Genomic DNA, 17,448 nt, shown 5'->3' with positions numbered 1-17,448 from the left:
TCTTGATGGTGCAGCTGTAGAACTTTTTGAGGATCTGGGGACTCATGCCAAATATTTTCAGTCTCCTGAGATTTTGTCGTGCCCTCTTCACGACTGTCATGGTGTGTTTGGACCATGATAGATTGTGGGGATGTGGACAATAGATGTGTTTTTTGTCAATATACCTGCTAAAATAATGGTTCATAAATAACTCTATGGGGGCCCCATAAAATTATATCTTGTATTTTCCAGAATTTTGTTCTCTGTTTTATTTTCCTTGTTCATTTTTTTTCTTTCTGTTTTTTTACTCTCAATATTACAATTATTCATAGAGAAACAACAACAATTGATGTTGAGTCCACGTCGATGCTTAAAACACACCAGAAGAACAATTTTGAGGTAAAAAAAGAATCAATTTTTGAGTGTAATTCACCTTTAAATGCGCATTGAGCAAGATAGAAATACGTTTGTCTTGCGATGTTTCTGCTGTCATGGCAGAAATAATCATGATATATTTTTGTTAGGCAAGCCTACTTTGCAGTTAACATTCCATTAAGGTTTTTGGGGAAAGTCTTCCTGTTTACCCACAAGACGGTTATCATTAGCATCGCTAACTACAGCAGCTACATACGGGGTGATAGTCAAATGCGCGTACTAAACAGACAGACAGAGGCAATATTGCTGTAAATGAATTGGCAGATATTGTGTTATGTTTGGCTTTTTAACCTTTTCACACTTGAGTTCCAAATATCTCTAGTGATCGCCCCAGCGGGAGTTGTTTTATGCACGTGATGTCCGAAGGCGCTCACTTTTCCAAAATGTGAATGTTACACAACAGGATAGTTAACACGCGCTGCCTGCTAATTATCTATAGGATATGTTTCAAATATTCAAGTTCCAATTATTTTCTAACAAGTTGTATTTTCTAACAACAGTTTGAATTGATGTGTGTTCAACTTCCGCCTACTCATTAATTCACATAAAAGTAGCCCATTTCAGCATTGTGGACAATTTATGTTTGAGGCTTTACTGAGCCAGACAAAGTTCTCTCTTTGAGGAGAGCCCAAGCACTTCACCAATGTTTCCGCAGATCAAGTATACAGACAGCAAATCAAATTGTATTTGTCACATACACATGGTTAGCAGATGTTAATGCGAGTGTAGCGAAATGCTTGTGCTTCTAGTTCCGACAATGCAGTAATAACCAACAAGTAATCTAGCTAACAATTCCAAAACTACGACCTTATAGACACAAGTGTAAAGGGATAAAGAATATGTACATAAAGATATATGAATGAGTGATGGTACAGAGCGGCATGGGCAAGATACAGTAGATGGTATTGAGTGCAGTATATACATATGAGATGAGTATGTAAACAAAGTGGCATAGTTAAAGTGGCTAGTGACACATGTATTACATAAAGATGCAGTAGATGATATAGAGTACAGTATATACATATACATATGAGATGAATAATGTAGGGTATGTAAACATTATATTAGGTAGCATTGTTTAAAGTGGCTAGTGATATATTTTACATAATTTCCCATCAATTCCCATTATTAAAGTGGCTGGAGTTGAGTCAGTGTGTTGGCAGCAGCCACTCAATGTTAGTGGTGGCTGTTTAACTAACAGTCTGATGGCCTTGAGATAGAAGCTGTTTTTCAGTCTCACGGTCCCAGCTTTGATGCACCTGTACTGACCTCGCCTTCTGGATGATAGCGGGGTGAACAGGCAATGGCTTGGGTGGTTGTTGTCCTTGATGATCTTTATGGCCTTCCTGTGACATCGGGTGGTGTAGGTGTCCTGGAGGGCAGGTAGTTTGCCCCCGGTGATGCTTTGTGCAGACCTCACTACCCTCTGGAGCGCCTTACGGTTGTGGGCGGAGCAGTTGCCGTACCAGGTGGTGATACAGCCCGACAGGATGCTCTCGATTGTGCATCTGTAGAAGTTTGTGAGTGCTTTTGGTGACAAGCCAAATTTCTTCAGCCTCCTGAGGTTGACGAGGCGCTACTGCGCCTTCTTCAGGATGCTGTCTGTGTGGTTGGACCAATTCAGTTTGTATGTGATGTGTACGCCGAGGAACTTAAAACTTACTACCCTCTCCACTACTGTTCCATCGATGTGGATAGGGGGGTGTTCCCTCTGCTGTTTCCTGAAGTCCACAATCATCTCCTTAGTTTTATTGACGTTGAGTGTGAGATTTATTTTCCTGACACCACACTCCAAGGGCCCTCACCTCCTCCCTGTAGGCCGTCTCGTCGTTGTTGGTAATCAAGCCTACCACTGTTGTGTCGTCCGCAAACTTGATAATTGAGTTGGAGGCGTGCGTGGCCACGCAGTCATGGGTGAACAGGGAGTACAGGAGAGGGCTCAGAACGCACCCTTGTGGGGCCCCAGTGTTGGGGATTAGCGGGGTGGAGATGTTGTTGCCTACCCTCACCACCTGGGGCGGCCCGTCAGGAATTCCAGTACCCAGTTGCACAGGGCGGGGTCGAGACCCAGGGTCTCGAGCTTGATGACGAGCTTGGAGGGCACTATGTTGTTAAATGCCGAGCTGTAGTCGATGAACAGCATTCTCACATAGGTATTCCTCTTGTCCAAATGGGTTAGGGCAGTGTGCAGTGTGGTTGAGATTGCATCGTCTGTGGACCTATTTGGGCGGTAAGCAAATTGGAGTGGGTCTAGGGTGTCAGGTAGGGTGGAGGTGATATGGTCCTTGACTAGTCTCTCAAATCTACGGGGCGGTAGTCGTTTAGCTCAGTTACCTTAGCTTTCTTGGGAACAGGAACAATGGTCGCCCTCTTGAAGCATGTGGGAACAACAGACTGGGATAGGGATTGATTGAATATGTCCGTGAACACACCAGCCAGCTGGTCTGCGCATGCTCTGAGGGCGCGGCTGGGTATGCCGTCTGGGCCTGCAGCCTTGCGAGGGTTGACACGTTTAAATGTTTTCCTCACGTCGGCTGCAGTGAAGGAGAGTCCGCATGTTTTAGTTGCGGGCCGTGTCAGTGGCACTGTGTTGTCCTCAAAGCGGGCAAAGAAAGTTATTTAGTCTGTCTGGGAGCAAGACATCCTGGTCCGTGACGGGTCTGGTTTTCTTTTTGTAATCCGTGATTGACTGTAGACCCTGAGACATACCTCTTGTGTCTGAGCCGTTGAATTGAGATTCTACTTTGTCTCTATACTGACGCTTAGCTTGTTTGATTGCCTTGCGGAGGGAATAGTTACACTGTTTGTATTCGGTCATGTTTCCGGTCACCTTGCCCTGATTAAAAGCAGTGGTTCGCGCTTTCAGTTTCACGTGAATGCTGCCATTAATCCACGGTTTCTGGTTTGGGAATGTTTTAATCGTTGCTATGGGAACGACATCTTCAATGCACGTTCTAATGAACTCGCTCACCGAATCAGCGTATTCGTCAATGTTGTTGTCTGACGCAATACGAAACATACCCAGTCCACGTGATGGAAGCAGTCTTGGAGTGTGGAATCAGATTGGTCGGACCAGCGTTGAACAGACCTCAGCGCGGGAGCTTCTTGTTTTAGTTTCTGTCTGTAGGCAGGGATCAACAAAATGGAGTTGTGGTCTGCTTTTCCAAAAGGAGAGCGGGGCAGAGCCTTATATGCATCGCGGAAGTTAGAATAGCAATGATCCAAGGTTTTTCCAGCCCTGGTTGTGCAATCGATATGCTGATAAATTTAGGGAGTCTTGTTTTCAGATTAGCCTTGTTAAAATCCCCAGCTACAATGAATGCAGCCTCCGGATATATGGATTCCAGTCTGCAAGGAGTCAAATAAAGTTCGTTCAGAGCCATCGATGTGTCTGCTTGGGGGGGAATATATACGGCTGTGATTATAATCGAAGAGAATTCCCTTGGTAGATAATGCGGTCGACATTTGATTGTGAGGAATTCTAAATCAGGTGAACAGAAGGACTTGAGTTCCTGTATGTTGTTGTGGCCACGTCACGTTAACCATGAAGCATACGCCCCCGCCCCTCTTCTTACCAGAAATATGTTTGTTTCTGTTGGCGCGATGCGTGGAGAAACCAGCTGGCTGCACCGACTCCAATAGCATCTCTCCAGTGAGCCATGTTTCCGTGAAGCAAAGAACGTTACAGTCTCTGGTGTCCCTCTGGAATGCTACCCTTGCTCGGATTTCATCAACCTTGTTGTCAAGAGACTGGGCATTGGCGAGAAGAATGCTAGGGAGTGGTGAACGATGTGCCCGTCTCCGGAGTCTGACCAGAAGACCGCTCCGTTTCCCCCTTTTACGAAGTCGTTTTTTTGGGTCACCGGCTAGGATCCATTCCGTTGTCCTAGGTGAAAGGCAGAACACAGGATCCGCTTCGCGAAAGTCATATTCTTGGTCGTACTGATGGTGAGTTGACGCTGTTCTTATGTTCAGTAGTTCTTCTCGACTGTATGTAATGAAAGATGTCATGAAGATGACCTGGGGTACCAATGTAAGAAATAACACGTAAAATAACAAAAAACTGCATAGTTTCCTAGGAACGCGAATTGGCAATGCGAACTGGCGCTCGCATTGCCTTCCTTGTTGTTTTCCTTACAAATAATTCCATTGGACATGTGTGTGTTCCTATCAAAGTAAGTGCCTTAATTTCTGTATATCGTGTTGTCGTTTCTACTGTAGCAAACATTATGTATGTGTGTATGAAGCAAAATGTATTTACAGTTTATTCCCATGTTTTCAATTACTGGTGACAAATAATGCATTCAGATTATTACATAGATTGTAAAAGACACCTATGATGTGTGTAAAATAATTTTTTGAAGGTTGTACTGATTATAATGAGCTAATGCTAAACTATTTACCAGCTATGTGTGGCACCATGTTAGTTGACATTATACAATGCCTTCTATGTGTCATGTAAACGTCTGTCAGACCAAAGATGTTATAATGAGGTGAAGGGTAATGAGGTGAAGGGTAAACTTCCAGAAGTGAATGAAGGGAAGTGAATGATCGTAAACCACACACCTCCTTCAACATGCATACTGCAAACAGACCAAACTCATCTTGTCTCCTCTTATTATCTTTGGTTGACGTGAAAAAACAAACATGGTGGCGTGCACAAACTACCCATCGTTGGATTACTTTCAATTTCTAGAAAGTGTTTTACTCAATTATTTTGAACAATGGGGAGCACACCCACGGTGTGATGAATTATAACTAGTAATTGCTATTAGCTAATTCATATTGTGGTTTCTGACAGCCGAGAGTTATCTAAATATGACTGCTTGTGTTGCATCAATCTTAGCGCTAGGACTAATGTAACCTACATTTTACGGTTTGAATAATTGTGTATGCTGTCGATACGTCTGTGAATGTCTGAACATTGTATCCAAAAATAAACTTGTCACATTCAGGACATAACTTTGTAAGGACTGTGTTTGTTCAAAATATCCTGTGAAAAAACAGTGTGGCTAGCTTAAATGCCGACAGTTGCGTCAATCGAAACTGGACGTTCTAAATAACTACGGTCACTGTAATACCTGTTCGAAAATAATTATTTTAAATAATCATTTCTCCTCTCCTCTGCTCTGCTCTGCTCCTTACTGCATGTGCAGACATAGAAATATAATGAATAGAAATGGCGTCCCCATTCAAGTCAATGATGGCAAAATGGGAGGAATGGCGGCCATTGCGAGTCTACCCATATGAGTTAAGCAGGAAGTAAAATATGTGCTAAAATATATGCTGTGGTTTGCTGATTCAACTCAACTGACATTACAAAATATACATTCCATTACATGAGCCAAATCAGTTAACATCATTTGAATGAACATTTTACATTAACATGGAAATGATTGCATCACAATACCAGGCAGCCATAGATACTCCCAGTTCGTGTTAGAATGTCGCTGCACCGCCCACCTGTGGGGAAAACAACCTGTGGATACCTAGGTTACCCCATTGGCTCACAGCAAAAACTTGATATTTTTCTATCGCACATTTGTTTTGTCTGCTTGCTTTAGTCAATTACAAAACTACATTCAAGAAAAGTACATGTCTAAAGATTACTTTTCAACATTGCCTGCTCTAGAGTGTTGTCACTGCTTCCTTCATGCCCCTTTTCATGACAGTGCTAGCAGCCAGGTGAGTGAGTGCTAGCTAGCTACCGACCGGAACATTAAGCTAGCCAACGCCAACACAAACAAACTGACTATACAGTCAGCTACATGTACTGAATGGAGTTACAAATGGACTATACTAAACAAGTTAAATGTCTTACCTGTGATTAAATGTTTTCCACATAGCTAGCGACGTGTAGCCTACTTAGACACCGACTCCCCAGGGCTCTAATTACACAACAACAGCTGATGGCAGTAGCTAACTACTGTAGCTAAGTAGCCAGCTAACTAGCAACCAACACCAAAGGAATTTCAAACCAGTTAGCAGAACTCTAGCGAAAAAAGAAAATCTAAATGTTAGCTAGCTGGCGAGCATTTATGAGACCAGAAAACACATGTTTACGTATCTCCTCCAACGTTGTAATGAAAAGGTACCTCGGTCCCAAAATAAACATTTTCTGGAGACTTATGGGAGGAGTGCTGATGATGTCAGCCACTGTATGCACTTTCTGGTAGCCTGATTGCATCCAGACTGTGGAGAAATCTGCACACGATGCATCCCTCACCACCAGACTGAGGTCAGACAGATCTGAACACAATCAGACCACAAAGCAACTTTTGCGCGTATAGGCCTGTCTTTTCAATGTGAGCTTCATATTCTGATAGCAGAAGTCATATGTCAGTGTCAAGTTTAGACAAGGGCCACAGACGCCTGCCTCATTTCAATTGGGTCGCCTGCCTAAACACTGAGCCGTGTCTTAATCACTAAACTGTCTCTTGTGGCCAGAGTGGGCTTAATCTGCCCTCCGTGCCGCCTGATACTGTAAGCAGATGATAGGTGGAAGAATCATTTCCTCTTTTCCTTCTCTTCTGTGACTTGTTTGTTCTATGGTGATGGCCTTGGGTGCTGATATTATGCCACCCCTGGATTACCCACGATCCTCCTCTCCTCCAGGTTTGAACATGTATGCTCTGATTCCCCACCCACGAATGTACTAAGATGAAAATGAACGTGTCCGTAGCTCTCCCCCAATCCTTACCAGTCTCATGATATCAGTAGATGTTTGGCTTTTGGTAATCGCTCTGAAATCCCAATGTTAGTCACTCAAAGCCTTGACCCCAGACCCAGCGTTAGCAGTGTTTGATGGATACGGATACAGAGATTAGCTCTGAACATTGAGGAGGGAAGGACCTGATTCCAGCTGAACCGGTCTTAAACCAGAGGATAATAGAAGGGACAGGATGTCTGAGATGTTGGGAGAGCAGTCAGGGTATGTGTCTGCGCCTTCGTCTCCTCTCATGATTCTCAAAATGTCTCCTTCGATTTCAATCTGATGACTAAGCATGAGAGCATCCAAGGGACAGCATCTAGAACAACACATGACAACAGGAAAAGTACAAAAAATAGGGCTGTTTGTTGTAAATGTATCCCAAAGAGGAGTGTTTTAAGTGCGGTGGCCCCTGATGGTGCTTACATAAGGTCTGTTTTCAGTGACCCAGGGGACCGGGGACGACACTGCTGTCTGTGTGATGGGCCGGAAACGCACAGGATGGAGCAGCCAGAGCTGATGAGGGCAAACAAACACATCAACAAACAAACAACCCCCCCCCCCCCCCCCACTGCAGCTGGGGTTGGTACAGGCCACCACATGCCTTAGCCCTTTCCTACTGGCATGTGGGAACAGAGTGTGAAAATAGGGACCACATAGCAAAGGGGGGTGGATTGGATTGGATGGGTGTTGTAATGGATTATTAATGGTTAAAAAATGTTGAACTGCATTTTAGGGCATAGAGATCCGAAGTTGTTTTCATCTCCTTCTCTCCATTCCTCTCCATCCTTCAATCTCTCCCTCTCTCATCCATCCCTCTCCATCCTTCTCTCATCCATCCCTCTCTCCATCCTTCCCTCTCTCCCTTTCTCCTCCTCTTTGGGTGGTGGATGTGCACCAGGCCTGTCTCTGGGGTGCACAGCAAACCGTGATGGTTATCTCAGGCTCGTTTGCATACTGCGGAGGTGGAAGTAGGGGGTGTGAAGCTACTGTCGCTGGCGACCAGCCAACAGAGCTCTCCCTTTTCAATGGGCTCTGCCAGGGTCTCAGGACCTCAGACTGTTAACACCATCAGGCAGTGCACACAGCCTTTGCTTATGTCACTTTTGACACACTCTACCCACCCCCAACTCTCCCCAATCTGAGCTCTGACGATAGGTGCCTTTTAGTAACCTTGCTCTGCCCTGTTTGACTCTCTTCTTCTCTGCTCTGACTCTCTTCTTCTCTGCTCTGTCTGTATCTCCGTATCTCCCTGTGTGTCTGTTCCCTCCCCTGAGCACTAGCTGGCTGGCTGACTCACCGCCAAGCTGAGCCCTAGGATGGATCGGGGTATTTTTAGCCGTCTGGGCCACACTGACCTCTCCCTCAGCCACGCGCCTAAGTCTCCCAAAGCTCCCATCAACAGAGCTAATCTCTCCCACCACTTCTTGCTCACCTGTCACCACTGGGAGTCATTGTATACATCCCATGAGCCACCCCCCCCCCCACCACCTGGCACCCACTGGGACTCTCCGGACATTGCTTTGCCCCTGACAAGGGCTCCTATGGGTGATTGGGAACTGGGACTGAGAGTGTGTGTGAATGAATGGGGGGAGGGGGCTTGGCTTCTGTCAAGGTGACCCTGTCATGTGATTGGACAGCGCAGTATGTCGTGTCTGATATTTGAAGGCCAGTTAGGCTGCAATGTTGTGTGTGGAGGAGGTTTACCGTGTCACTGTATGACCGTGTTCCCATGTGTTTCTGCATGCTTCTACCCAATCCTACTGCCTGAGAAGCAGAATCAGGAAGGCAACCACAACACTACTTCACCACTGTTGTTTTGCTGTATTGCTGCTGCTGTGTCTTTCTCTATGCTGGAGTCTCACAGTATTAATGAAGGTATGTAGCTGCACTTGATAGCTCACTTGTTTCACAGATCACAGATCACAGATCCTGCTAATGAGCTCAGAGGGAATGGATTTTCTCTCCTAGTCAGCAATTACTTATGGATGTTTAAGGAGCAAATAGCTCTGTCTGAGCCACGGTGTTGGAGGAAGATTAGTAAGGTGTAGTCTGGATAGGAGGACAGCCAGGGCAGCAGGGCTAATATGATAGGGTAAACCTAGCCCTGATATGCTCCGGCTTTTGCCTCAATGGATAATATCTTTCAGAGTAGTGGAGCCACTTGGCTTGCTATATCTGAGACACTGTTTGTTTCATAATCTCTCCTAGCCAGACCGACCATGTCTGAGCACAGACATTGAGCAGATGCCACGCTAAGGTACTATCTATGATAAATATTTGGTTTTTGGACTCCTGCCTCAGCGGTGTGGCTTGTTGCAAAATAATTGTCCAGCAAGCTCACCAAACTGGGGATTTAGAAGCAAACTGGGGGGAGAGATAGTTGTGCAAAACACAACACCAACCAGTATCCCAGCTAACCCTGACTCCATGCATACCTGCGGTGTACCACTTAAACGTGGTGCTGTATGGCTCAGTTGGTAGCGCATGATGCCAGGATTGTGAGTTCAATTTCCAGGGCCAACCATACGTAAAAGGTGTGCATACATAACTGTAAATCGCTTTGGATTAAAGTCTCTTCTAAATGGCAGATATTATATCATCATATTATTATATTCAATAGGCACCGAGAAATGATTGGTAAGATGTCCTACAGTTTGAATCCCTGTAATGGGAGGGGACTGGAGTAAAAAGGTTTGTACTTGGCTCCCTGCTGTAGCAACACACACAAACCATGACTACTTGTTGAATTGGAGCAAGGCTAGATAGCTGTGTGTGTGAAGTGAACGTGCGTTCCACCGTTTGTGTTCCCGCGCTCTGCGAGAAGCGACAGTTCTTTGGTCACAGATCACAACTCGTTCTCAGGGTAGGATTACAAGGTGGCAGTGAGCTCCCCATATGCCACAGATAACCCTCACTCTTACCGATCTTCACTACGTTACTTTCTCCTTCTCAGACGAGTCGAGGCGTACTGTCGACAACCTATCCTTCTTAGGGCTTGAAACAGTATGTTCTTTCTCTGTTGATGGAACGTAATCACTGTAAAAATAGGAATATATTTGTTACTTGAATTTATGGTCATAGTAGAGGGTTAATTGTGTTGTTTTGCAGCCAGAATATGATGGCAGCGAATCTCATTGATTGCAAACCACGTTTGCCTAAACCCCCACACCCACTGTTGTCTCTTCTCCATGACCGCTCATTGAAATATCCATCTCTTACCGACCTATTTTCCTCAAAATAGCTGATCTCAAAGCCCTTGATAGGTCAAAGTATTATAGTGTTAATCCATGTATCTCTAGGGGTGCATCTAAATAGTCTGAAGTAGCTTCCTGGCTTTGTCTCCTTCCCTTCATCTGCGCTGTTGAAGAGATGAGATGAGGAGCAGAAGCCACTGAGCAATTGAGATGTACTTATTTTACCAAGGAATGGGTATGAAACAAAGCATACGAGAAAAGTACACTATTCTGAATTATTGTCACCTGTTCTCGAGAACAGCACTAAACAGTGGAGCCTATGACATCATGGCATGGATGGTCCAGTGTTAGAGAGTAGCACTTATCCCAATGGGTTTTTCAAGATGGCTGACAGTGAGGCACGTTGTTTATTTATCCATCCATCTCATCTAGGAGGTCTACACAGAGAGACAGAGAGCAAGATGGATGGAGCGCCCTTCAGTTTACTCCAGTCACTTACTTATGTCTGGAAGATGAAGGGAACCATTCTTGACCAAACTCCTCTTTCTGTTAGGGGTTACGTTGGCCTCCCTCGGTACTTTAGCCTTGGTAGCTTTAGTGCGTGCTTAGAACTCCCCCTGGTCAAGTTGAGCTGTCATCATGTATGACACACACCTGTGAATAAAACTGACCAAGAAGTCCACTTACTGTAACATTTCCATAATTGATGTGGTGTCTTTTGGGAGTTTGCGTGCTAGCTGCTTTCAATAGGTTATGTCGAGAAGACGGACTGAATGTCTCACACAGGCAAGGCTTTGTGCAGACCTGTTTTCACCACCACTTTTATACTTTACACTGAAGGAACATTCTGGGGGGTTTCTTCAAGGGTTGAACCTATGTCCCTCTATGAGAACTTGTAGAATCTGAGAGGAGAAAGAGGTTGTCCACTGCCCTTCCTCCGCTGATTAACAGCAATCAAACAACCGGCCTCTACTAAGCAGAACATGATGCACAATCAAGCTGCGAGTCATTGATTGCAAACTAACTGCCTTGCCGATTACTGAATTCACAAGGGCTCGCTCCACATTCAAGATCACATTTACCTAAACCCCCACACCCACCGTTGTTTTGAGAGGGTTTGAGTGTGCGATGTTAGTGTGTGGGTGCGTTCGTATTAGGGCTGACCCCAATTAGTCGACTGGTCGATTGTTTGTCCATAGGCTGTTGGTCAACCGAGATTTATTTCGCCGAGCAGTAACAAAAAAATACAATCATTTTATAGTACAAGACTGATTGGCGCATGTCTGAGTGGACTAATCCATTGTAGAGGCCGTGGAGATGGTACAGTCCATCACTAAGACGTGCTACTGAAAATGCATATGCTTATATAATGTTAGAACAATGGTGTAACACTAATAAAAATAATATTATTTTATAACAAATGCGCTTTCTCCCGCGTTGGATAGTGGTCGCTGTCCGCGGTTCTGAAACATCAGTGCAGTGTTGAATTGGCGCGTTTTCCTAGACCATGTTGCTATGTGAAAAATAGAGAAGTTAACCAGAATATTGGTGTTGAGAACAACGCAGCGGAGGCAGCAGCGTTAGGAGACGAGAAAACTTGCCTTAATTGTCTCAGAAGAGTGAGGAGAGAGGAAACCACAACTTAAGTAGGTCTGTAATCAGTAGACTAACTGTTAAATATGCCTGGCTTTATACATGATCCATATACAGTATATCTTCTGAAATAAGACAGATCCTGCTTCTGTTTAGTGTTTGTTTAATAGCCTTTTTGTTAGAACACCTTCTCTGGTATTACTTGTAATTTATTCAGTGTTGTTTGCACTCTTCCAAATTGTCAGAAGAATAATATTTATAATAATAATAACCCTCCTTTTTCTTAATCTCCTCCTTATTAGTACTATTATTATACTGAACAGAAATATAAACGCAGCATGTAAAGTGTTGGTCCCATGTTTCATGAGCTGAAATAAAAGATCCCAGAAATGTTCCATACGCACACAAATCTTATTACTCAAAAATGTTGTGCACAAATTTGTTTACATCCCTGTAAGTGAGCATTTCTATTTTGAAAAATAATCTATCCACCTGACAGGTGGGGCATATCAAGAAGCCGATTAAACAGCATGATCATTACACAGGTAAAAGGCCACTCTAAAATGTGCAGGTTTGTCCCACGACACAATGCCACAGATTTCTCAAGTTCTGAGAGAGTGTGCAAATGACATGCTGACTGGAGAAATCTCCACCAGAGCTGTTTGCAGAGTATTGATTGTTCATTTCTCTACCATAAGCCGCCTCCAACGTCGATTTAGAGAATTTGGCAGTATGTCCTGGGTACGTCCTGGGCTGGCATGGACCTCCAAATCCAGCTTCTTCACCTGCGGGATCGTCTGAGACCAGCCACCCTGATAGCTGATGAAACTATGGGTTTGCACCTGTTTGGCACACAAAATATGCCTGCATCGCTTGCTCATAAGGTTATTTTTCTTGATCTCCAGTATTTTCTTCAACTAGTCAAATTTATTCCACACATCCGGTTTCCCCTTTACCTCCTGAGTAACCAGTAAATATTCCACTGTTTCAAGTTTATTTGTCACGTCCTCTGCATCCATTTTGCTGTCACATTTGTTCAGAGTTTTTTTATAACCAATTTATTGATGTGATTATGATATGCTATAGGTAAGGCCCTATTGGTCATGCGCATGCGATGCGATGCGTACATGTGTCGGGAAAAGAGAGCAAGATTTGAGGGAATAGGGAATGTTTTTCTTAAACAAATTAGGGATTTTGGTAACGTAACTTTTCAGTTAGAAATGTCTGTAATTCGGGGCCTCCCGAGTGGTGCAGGGATCTAAGAGACCTGGGTTCAATCCCGGACTGTATCACAACCGGCAGTAATCGGGAGTCCCATAGTGTCGCCAGGGTTAGGGGAGAGTTTGGCCGGGGGGGATTCACTTGGCCCGCTCTAGCAACTCCTTGTGGCTGGCTGGGCGCCTTCAGGCTGACCTCGGTCGTCAGTTGAATGGTGTCTCCTCTGACACATTGGTGCGGCTGGATTGCGGGTTAAGCGGGCGGGTGTTAAGAAGCGTGGTTTGGCGTGTCATGTTTCGGAGGACTCTAGACTCGACATTCGCCTCCCGAGCACGTTGGGGAGTTGCAGCGATGAGACAAGATTGAATTTGTTTATTTTTTTAATGTGCCTGTATGAGGAGAGAGAGACATTGGGTGCTAGTTACACAGTCACTTGCTGTCATTTAACACAGCGCAGCAAGTCTGAGCACAATTAAATCAATTGCAGTCAGACTCCAGTCAATTGTCTTAATTAGTTAATCAAACAGTGCGCCTAAGGCATCAGACAAACTCAGTGCATATAGTTGAGTTAAAAGACAACAACATAGGATATGTCTATATATGGAAAAATACATGTTTTAACATTTCGACCGATTAACAGACCATTCTCGGTCGACCAAGATTGTTTTAGTTCGTATTGTTTGTGTGTGTGTCTGAGTGTGTGTATTGGTTTATGTTCCTGTCTTGCCCCATGCATGCTGAGCAGTGTTCCTGGCACGGTGTCTGGGACAGTAACACCCACACACAAACACAGCAATGTTCTAGATGAACTGTTCTACTGGTTGTTACCTGGCCCAGCAGTGGGAGCCGGGTGGGGCTGTACTGGAAGGGGGGGCTGTGTGGATATAGAGTGTCCCCTGTTAATGTGGTTAGGTAATAAAGACTTCTGTGCGCAATTGTAAAGGTTTCCACTGGTATGTCATAGCTTTACACACTGAATGTCACTCACATAATCCACTATTGAATTTGCGGAGGATTTGGACAGCCTCTCCATGTAGAGTCTTTAAAACCGTTATTGTAAACTCAATCAAAACATTCCTGTAAGGACGACTAAACGTGTAGATCTCTTTCTCTTCTCATCACACTCTCTTTCAATTCAATTCAATTTAAGGGCTTTATTGACATTGGAAACATATATATATATATATATATATATATATTCACCTTTATTTAACCAGGTAGGCAAGTTGAGAACAAGTTCCTGGCCAAGATAAAGCAAAGCAGTTCGACACATACAACGACACAGAGTTACACATGGAGTAAAACAAACATACAGTCAATAATACAGTAGAAACAAGTCTATATACGATGTGAGCAAATGAGATGAGATAAGGGAGGTAAAGGCCATGGTGGCAAAGTAAATACAATATAGCAAGTAAAACACTGGAATGGTAGATTTGCAGTGGAAGAATGTGCTAAGTAGAAATCAAATAATAATGGGGTGCAAAGGAGCAAAATAAAATAAATACAGTAGGGAAAGGGGTAGTTGTTTGGGCTAAATTATAGGTGGGCTATGTACAGGTGCAGTAATCTGTGAGCTCTGACAGCTGGTGCTTAAAGCTAGTGAGGGAGATAAGTGTTTCCAGTTTCAGAGATTTTTGTAGTTCGTTCCAGTCATTGGCAGTAGAGAACTGGAAGGAGAGGCGGCGAAAGAAAGAATTGGTTTTGGGGGTGACCAGAGAGATATACCTGCTGGAGCGCGTGCTACAGGTGGGTGATGCTATGGTGACCAGTGAGCTGAGATAAGGGGGGACTTTACCTAGCAGGGTCTTGTAGATGACATGGAGCCAGGGGGTTTGGCGACGAGTATGAAGCCAACGAGAGCGTACAGGTAGTATATGGGGCTTTGGTGACAAAACAGATGGCACTGTGATAGACTGCATCCAATTTGTTGAGTAGGGTATTGGAGGCTATTGTGTAAATTATATTGCCGAAGTCGAGGATTGGTAGGATGGTCAGTTTTACAAGGGTATGTTTGGCAGCATGAGTGAAGGATGCTTTGTTGCGAAATAGGAAGCCAATTGTTTGATGTGGGTCTGGAAGGAGAGTTTACAGTCTAACCAGACGCCTAGGTATTTGTAGTTGTCCACGTATTCTAAGTCAGAGCCGTCCAGAGTAGTGATGTTGGACAGGCGGGCAGGTGCAGGCAGCGATCGGTTGAAGAGCATGCATTTAGTTTTACTTGTATTTAAGAGCAATTGGAGGCCATGGAAGGAGAGTTGTATGGCATTGAAGCTTGCCTGGAGGGTTGTTAACACAGTGTCCAAAGAAGGACCAGAAGTATACAGAATGGTGACATCTGCGTAGAGGTGGATCAGAGACTCACCAGCAGCAAGAGCGACATCATTGATGTATACAGAGAAGAGAGTCGGTTCAAGAATTGAACCCTGTGGCACCCCCATAGAGACTGTCTATCTGCTCTCATCGATTCCGGAGCAAACATCAATTACTCCGGAGCTAGCCAGCTCCGTAAATCACTCCTGAGCTCCGTCAATCACTCCTGGGCTGCAGTCACCTATCCGGACCCGTTTTACTGCCTACGCGGAGCCCCACCGGGCCTTCACAACTGGACTGCCGACGTTGTCTACCCGAAGGAGATCCGGCTGGCTCCTCCATCTCGACGTTACCTGAACGCCCATCTGCGGCCTGCTAACCGTTAGCTGTCTTACCGGCAGCTCTCAGAATAGACAATCGGACAATTTATTTATTTTTATTATTATTATTATTATGTTTATTCTTGGGCCTCTATAATCTATATCTATTGTTTTTATTTTATTTTTGTTGTTGTGTGATTTGGACTAATTCCCTCTACCACACGGAACCCCACTAATCTACTGACGGAACGCAAGAGGTGGCTAACAACAGACCCCCTTCCTATGCTAGCTTGCTACTGATGTCCTGGCTAGCTGTCTAAATCGCCTTGACCCCGAAACCAACCACTCCACTCTCTGGACTCTTTTGATCACTCGACTAAGGATGCCTCTCCTTAATGTCAATATGTCTTGTCCATTGCTGTTCTGGTTAGTGTTTATTGGCTTATTTCACTGTAGAGCCTCTAGTCCTGCTCACTATACATTATCCAATTTATTAGTTCCACCACCCACACATGCAATGACATCTCCTGGTTTCAATGATGTTTCTAGAGACAATATCTCTCTCTTCATCACTCAATACCTAGGTTTACCTCCACTGTATTCACATCCTACCATACCTTTGTCTGTACATTATACCTTGATGCTATTTTATCGCCCCCAGAAACCTCCTTTTACTCTCTGTTCCAGACGTTATAGACGACCAATTCTTATTGCTTTTAGCCGTACCCTTATTCTTCTCCTCCTATGTTCCTCTGGCGATGTAGAGGTGAATCCAGGCCCTGCAATGCCTAGCTCCACTCCTATTCCCCAGGCGCTCTCTTTTGATGATTTCTGTAACCGTAATAGCCTTGGTTTCATGCATGTTAACATTAGAAGCCTCCTCCCTAAGTTTGTTCTATTCACTGCTTTAGCACACTCTGCCAACCCGGATGTTCTAGCTGTGTCTGAATCCTGGCTTAGGAAGAACACCAAAAATTCTGAAATTTTAATTCCAAATTACAACATTTTCAGACAAGATAGAACTGCCAAAGGGGGCGGTGTTGCAATCTACTGCAAATATAGCCTGCAGAGTTCTGTCCTACTATCCAGGTCTGTACCCAAACAATTTGAACTTCTACTTCTAAAAATCCACCTCTCTAAAAACAAGTCTCTCACCGTTGCCGCCTGCTATAGACCACCCTCTGCCCCCAGCTGTGCTCTGGACACCATATGTGAACTGATTGCCCCCCATCTATCTTCAGAGCTCGTGCTGCTAGGCGACCTAAACTGGAACATGCTTAACACCCCAGCCATCCTACAATCTCAACTTGATGCCCTCAATCTCACTCAAATTATCAATGAACCTACCAGGTACCCCCAAAGCCTTAAACACGGGCACCCTCATAGATATCATCCTAACCAACTTCCCTCTAAATACACCTCTGCTGTCTTCAACCAAGATCTCAGCGATCACTGCCTCATTGCCTGCATCCGTAATGGGTCAGCGGTCAAACGACCTCCACTCATCACTGTAAAACGCTCCCTGAAACACTTCAGCGAGCAGGCCTTTCTAATCGACCTGGCCGGGGTATCCTGGAAGGATATTGATCTCATCCCGTCAGTAGAGGATGCCTGGATATTTTTTTTTAAATGCCTTCCTAACCATCTTAAATAAACATGCCCCATTCAAGAAATTTAGAACCAG

The 17,448-nt window shown here is 44.5% G+C and overlaps 1 pseudogene; it reads left to right on the top strand.

The window, feature by feature from the left end:
• LOC124038242 overlaps positions 1 to 17,448 on the top strand; it is a 139,667-nt pseudogene that overhangs the window by 29,158 nt on the left and 93,061 nt on the right.

This window comes from Oncorhynchus gorbuscha, linkage group LG06, assembly GCF_021184085.1.
Source record: "Oncorhynchus gorbuscha isolate QuinsamMale2020 ecotype Even-year linkage group LG06, OgorEven_v1.0, whole genome shotgun sequence".
In the NCBI taxonomy this organism is placed as follows: Eukaryota; Metazoa; Chordata; class Actinopteri; order Salmoniformes; family Salmonidae; genus Oncorhynchus; species Oncorhynchus gorbuscha.
The sequence above is the reverse complement of the archived record's forward strand: the minus strand, read 5'-3'. Positions and strand labels throughout refer to the sequence as shown.